This window comes from Acyrthosiphon pisum, chromosome X (assembly GCF_005508785.2).
Source record: "Acyrthosiphon pisum isolate AL4f chromosome X, pea_aphid_22Mar2018_4r6ur, whole genome shotgun sequence".
Lineage (NCBI taxonomy): Eukaryota > Metazoa > Arthropoda > Insecta > Hemiptera > Aphididae > Acyrthosiphon > Acyrthosiphon pisum.
Genome location: NC_042493.1, coordinates 120,559,948 through 120,567,228, shown reverse-complemented (window position 1 = coordinate 120,567,228; position 7,281 = coordinate 120,559,948). Strand labels below are relative to the sequence as shown.

General features: G+C 30.9%; 1 pseudogene; it reads left to right on the top strand.

Annotated features, from left to right (window-relative positions):
• The first annotated feature begins 2,481 nt into the window (after window positions 1–2,481).
• Window positions 2,482–7,281, top strand: part of LOC100164986 — a 16,721-nt pseudogene continuing 11,921 nt past the window's right edge.

The following is a 7,281-nucleotide window of genomic DNA, read 5'->3' as shown; positions in this document are numbered from 1 at the left end:
TATTAAAATTAATTAGGTATTGGCGATTGAAAGCTTATCAATTATCAGGCCGGCGGGGGGTGGATCTGTAACGGGGAACGTGTAAAATAACATATAAATGATACACAGCGTCCCCGTTACATCTTATCAATTTCAATCGCCAATAGGTTTATTTTCCAATCCATTTTAAAAATAAATAAAAAAACAATAAAAATGAGTGTAAAAAAATAATATTTATTTAGATAAATGTATTGTTGTATTTATTTTTATCTAGATAATATTTTGTTAAAATTATCTTATCTATATAATTTTTTAGTTATCTATTCCCAACACTGTTTATGTGTGACTTCTTTATGTTCTTTCTCTATACCAGTTATATGGTTATATGATCACCTGACATCCACGGCAGAGCGGAGTGGCATGCGCTCCATTAGTCTATAGGCCTATGCATAACACGCATCCCACGTGTTAAGTTCAGTGGCAAGAAGTACGTGCGAGAGAACGCAGACAACGTCGGAATAAAAATGTTAGGCAACGTTGGAATAATCTTGTCGAGTGTTGACTACGGGGTCTCCGGCGAAATGCACTCACGAAACCGTAGTATTCACACTTGCGCAGTAATAATATTATAATAATAATATAATATACCGGTCTCGATCACTTTTATTCACTTTTATATCGACTCCGGTCGTTGGCTCTGCGTGGCGCCGCGTCCAAGGCGACGTGTCGATGACCCGACAGGCCACAGGTCTCTCTTTCTGCCGCGACTTTCGAGTACAGAGCATAGGTACGGCGCCTCATTATAATGTTATTGTCGTTACAAGGGTCAAGGACAAATAATGAATACAATATTATTATGTGTGATGGTTCGAGTGCAGCTGCACGTGGCGTCAACCGGAACGACTATATGCATTCTCAAGCCGAACCTGTTCGTCGTTCGATCGTCGTAGTTGTTTCCTTTTACCGCCCGGCCTAACCTTGACCGCAGACCGTAGTGAAGTCGTCCCGGGTTTAACGCTCCGCCGCTCAGCGTATTCACTCGTTCGCCGCAATCCTCGTCTCGAGCACATCCGTAGGTATATACTTACCACAACGGTGTTCGGAACGTTTACAAAAAAAAAAAGGAATTCGTCCGCGTTCACTTTCAGTGTTTAAAAAAGGAACTCGTCCGCTTTCAAATTCAAATTTTTTTTCACTCTCACGTTCGTTGAAAAGAATAATGCGTTAATTTCGTCGTTATTTTATTTTATATTTTTATGCATGGTTTAAATACGAATACAAGATCGTGGAAATCATAATATTGTTGTCGTTTTATGTCCAAGCGTGCCCACTGGAATTTCATGTAGGTATTTTATTTTTATAATTCGTATTGTAATATATAACATAATAGTAGCTATTATCAATCTATATTTATTAAATAATAAATAAATTTGAACTTCTTAAAAATTGGTCAGATTCATTAAATACTAGCTGCCCGACCTTTTTCCGGAAGAAATTATTTTTTTATAATTTAATTTAAAAACATATGACTATTTTTTGGTTATACAAATAATAGGTATAATATAATTACATATTGTAGTTATTGTTATTGCTAATTTCTGAAAATTATATATCTTACATTTTGAATTCAACCACTGGAGTGGTAAATTTTATTCTTTTTATTATAGAATAGAGATAAGGTAGAAAAAAATGTAACACTAAATTATTTGTTCAATGAATAATATGTATTTCAAATGGAAAAATGCAAGTGCAAACAAATAAATAAATAATTAATAATAATAACAATAATAAATAAACAAACAAACCGGTTTCCTTCGTCTCCAAAATCAAGTTAGATTCTTATATATATTTAAATAAATAAACGTCGTTCAAATTTGAAAAAAAAACGAGTGACGTCCACGTCACTAAATAATATGATCGTGAACGACGTTGTTTTCGAACACTGTTGTAGCCAGGCGCGGATCTAGAAATGAAAAAAGGGGGGGGGGCTAAACAAAAAATGTACTTAAAGTATATAAAAGCATGGGTATTTCTTATTTTTTGAAATATCTTAAGTACCGAAGTCCTAGTCTAAGGGGAAGGGCTTCAGCCCCCATAGCCTCCCCCCTTGTATCCGCACCTGACTGTAACATAATAACATCGCCGATCGCCGTTGTGTTAAGTTATTAACCACTAACATCCATCAAAGTGAGTACCTATGTGAGTACGTGACTCCTTCACTTATCAGGTTACCCGGTAATAACAGTTTGCGTGTTAAGGTCTTTAGACAAATTTTGTTTGACCGTGGCGATGTTTTACATTTTCGCCGGTGTTCCTGTTATTATGTTACAATTTTGTTTCATCGCTTTGGGTGGCTACAATTGGAACGTAGGCCGATCCCGAATCATCTCTGCATAGAATTTATTGATTTTTACTCTCCATCAGGTGACGATGTAGAGTAGCATTCGCTGCCATTTCCTGCCGACGTTTTGTCCATTGCTGAGTTAAAGGGACGACTTAACCATGCCCACCAACGGTCACGATCATGAAAGAGTGCCGGTCTTACCACCAGAAGCTTTGGAAATGATTACAGGTGGTAATAACAACAACAGCAATACTAACAACAGCCAGGAGCTCGGTTTACTGGAAAGCCTGTTCTGCGATATATTCTTCAATGCCAACCGGGGGTACGCAAGAATATTCTCAAGATCTCTGAGGAGGGTTATAGAATTTATATTTTTATTACAGGTAAACTTTTGCTTTATACTAAATGTTGATTTTTACAATTTGTGTTTTTTGATTTTAGGCTGTTTTATCATTTTTTGTACTCGTGTATGTACACGTACGTTTTTCGCGAATGCCAGCCAACTGCTTAGACAATGTTAAGAACGTATGGCCTAGAGACGGTATACTCCGAGTGGAGATTATTCGAAATTTTCAACACAGCCATGCAGAACCAACTGGCACGATAAACGAATTGTTAGAAAAATCTTATGAACGTGAATATAAAATAAAACGTATAGGTATGAGGGAAAAAAATGCAACATTGTTTAACCGCTTCACTAAAACTAATAGTCCCGAGTAAGTACACAATAATTATTAACTACCTATAAAATTAATTTGTTTTATTGTTCTTAAAATGTAATTTATTTATTTAATACCTACTTAATATGTTAATCTTCTGTATACCTACTAATTGAAAATAAAGATGTTATATTGATGAGTTATTCAAGTTTCTAGAACAGACCCCTAAGTACTAAAATATATTTATGAACTAAATATTTGTTTTCAAAATTCCTATTTCATCAAAATCTGTTGAGCGTATTATGTTTGTAAGGGCGGGATGTATAAAGAACAGCTAATCTGTACATTTGTAATCGGTCCTGTAATTTATTCATTATAATATAAAGTTAATGATTGTGTTAAGCTATGGTAGTGTTGTATAAAGAAATATTAAATTATTGATAACCGTAATTACCAAATAAATTAAACCGCCAATACCTATGATAACATCAATTATATTTCATCGATATGTAAGTTACCGAACCAAAAGCCGATCTGTAGTTTATAGGTCTGGTAATCGATAGTTTACAGAACCATTAAGAGGACGTCACACCCGCATGTGTTGTCTCCGAAAACATAGCAAAAACTGTTTTGCGCCGCACAACTTTTCTCGCACCATATTTGTTGTAGAACTACCAAATTTTTACAACACGTAAAGAAGAACTTTATCTGTGCAACAGCGTGCTCTTTTTTTTTATAGCACTATCCAATTATTTTTTATAAGCAAATGAAAAAACCAAATGTTTAGAAGCAAATAATTTTTATTGTATTTATATGTTATCTAAAATATGGGCACGCTGTTGCATAGATAATGTTCAGAAATTTTGGAACCACTACTACAAACACAGAAATATAAAATTTGTTCCACGCAAAGCAGTTTTTGCTATGTTGTATGTTTGTAAAACGGAGACAAAACATGCGGGTGTGATATCCTCTTAACACTATCGGGCGACATTCAGTTTTATTTATAAAACAGTTTACAGTTGCGATAACGGTTCAGTGAGTCGCTACGATACGTTTGTGCTACCAACCATAAGGGTTTTCTTAAACTTTTGAAATTTATTTTTCTTGATTATTTATAAATATCATAACATCATGCATTATAGAAAGATGTTGAACAAATCAACAAACTTATCATTATCAATACATTTTTTTATGTTATCATAATAAATTTTAAATATATCTTTAAACTGAATTTCTGAATCTATTGTATTTTTTATAGGTACCTAGTATAGTTGTAATAATTTAAAATGTTATATTATATTTAGTGAATTTGATATAAAAACAAAGGTGGAAAATCAAGCATTTTATTTGTTTTAATAAATTCTGTGAATACTTTTTCTTCGTATACCTCATGTAATAAAAACATTTCTTTTTTTCATACTGTTTTTGAAAGTTAATGTTATTTAAATAGCATAGAGAACCTAAACCTAAAATAAATCGTCTTTCGGATCACTGATATGTTGCACGAGATTGATTTCTGTGTATTGCTAAATAACATGGATTTATGTAATTTACGTATCTTTCATCATTATTAAATTTCCCATCACATCATTAATTACACATCTATTTTATTGTTATTATTCCAATATAATTTTGGGTTTTAAACATGTGTTGTCTTAGGGTACTTTTAATTACATTTTGCTATATGGTTACAATCATCAAAGCTAATTCAAAACTCAAAAGTGTTGCAACACATTTTGGTAAATCCTAACTATCAAAAATATTATTACTGAAACATAGACATCAATCTGAATAATAATTTATAACTCATTTGATTGTTGAATAATTTTTCTAACAATGTTTGAAAATATTTCTAAAAAAGATATTATTTTTCATTAATAAAAAAGATGTTAGGTAAAACCTATAATTTGTATTTAAAAAAATTTAACTATTGTTATTTTTGTAAAATCATATTTCAGTTATAAGCTTATTCATCTCATAAATGACATACATTTTATGTATCCATTAGATTTATCTGTTTCTTATTAAATGTGTTTTTCAACAGAATGGAAACACATAATATAAAGACTACAATAAATTCTTAAATAATAATTATTTTTTGTTTTATCTTAATTTAATATTATAAATTATTAGATTTAAGTTTTAAGCACAAAAAAAATAATGCAGGTGTTGGACTTAAATCAATTGTTAATTAAATATTGGATAATATTATAAATGATCATTAGATTATATAATATGTATATTGGTACATTTATTGATTACAATTAATATTCAGTATGGTATAAACTATAAAGCGTGTTCTAAATAATCTTATGACAAAATATTTTATTTAGGAAAAAAGGAGAGGTTGATATTGTACAATCAACAGACGAGTTAATTGAAAATAAATCTGGAGAGACTAACTTGTTCAACTACTTTGAAGGTAAAATTTATTCTAAGTAAACGTAAATTAAGAATTTTTATTACTTAGTACATATTGTTGTCGGTGCGATAGAGTGGTCAAATGTTTTTGGCAGTTTATGGTCAAATTAATGTTAGCAGTAAAATCAAATAAATACAATCAAATACTATATACGACAATACGGGACACTTAGGTACTACTGTAAAAACTGGCGACCGGTCTTATCAATTCCTACGGAGATTGCTATTAAATTGCCTAATTTTACTGCTTAAAATATGATATAATATATAGGTATATTTCAAGAGGCAGCTTTATATGTTTATAACATGCATAATATAGTAGAGAAACACTGCCTCTTTTTTGTATGTACGAGTATATCTCGAAAAGAACTCTACTTATTTTAATAAGGTTTTCAATAATAAATCGGTCGAGTCACGGAGAAGGTTATGTGTATAATTATTTTCCTTGGTGAAATTAATTGGGTGGCTGAAAATAATAAAAATGTATGTCTATGTATATAAAAATAAATGTTTGTCTGTATGTCACTGAACTACTCCTAAACCACTAGACATTTTTTGTGTGTTTTGAGTGAGTCTCTGAATGGTTTAGATTCACAATTAGACCCAGTTGGTCCGACCCGGAGAGGTGCTCAAACAGGTACTTTGAGATTTACGATAGAAATTTTTGCTTATAAGTGGTTGTTATTGGTTTTAGGAGAAATAATTAGTAAAAAAAGTATTTTAAATGTTTGCCATTAGTTACTCTGGCAGATGAAGTAAAAGCATCCATCAAATCATCGCACGCGTATGGTTTCGAATAATGAAATTATATCTAAAAACAAATATAAGAGTTGAATGTATATTTGTAGCTATTATATAGGTTCTCAAAAATTACTTGACTGATTTTGTGAAAATTTCGAATTGTTCTTAGAGATATCAGGAATGTTTTAAGAGTAGTTTGAACCACGTTCGATTTATACAAAGTATTATACCCAATCCACCACAAATTATTTGTTCACCTTGGTCGATTTAATTCGAAAAGCTACCCAAATTTATTTGTGAACTGAGGTACCTAGGTATAGGTACACTAAACCCAATATACACTTATATAATCTAAATTTTTTTAAATTTTTTGGAGGGCGGAATCGGGTTATAGGGACAACTAAAATTCAATGTTTATTCGAAGTTAACAGCCTCAAAAAATGACTGGACCGTTTTCAATAAAAGTTATTTCAACAGATTATTACTTGAAAATTTGAGAGTGTATACAGCTTGATTTCTCAACTCATATATATTTAGATAGGTAAGGTTTTATTTAGATGGTTCACACATGATTTTTTTAGCAAATTCTTTTGTCGATCTAAATGGTTGCAATTTGTTACATATTACATTAATATTATAATTAGAAGAAATAATATGGTATATACATTTTGTACAAATATATTTATTAAAAATACAAATATTTGGCCTGGACAATGTCGGGCAGGACACCTAGTAAATTATATAATAATTTAATGTTAATAATTATTATTATTATAAATGCCATATACTATTATGTATATTTTTTTGATGATATCTATGAATATATTAAATTTATACGTTTACAAATTGTTGTGTTATTGGGTATAAGTATAGAACATTTCCTATTATTTTAGATTCTGAGTGGAACGATGAATGTATTGATTTTACAATGATGTGTGTTTTTTTAATTTTTAATTTTTTAATTTTTTATTTTTTTTGTGTCTGTGTACACGATAAGTAGTCGAAATAATGCTACGATTTTCCACTTCAGTATCTTGTTCGATCAGAAAGTGAATATCGTTGTTGCATTGGGGAGGTCAAAATTTAAATTTCACAGTAGTTTTCAAAAGCGCCGGGAAAAACAAAAGAAAAATT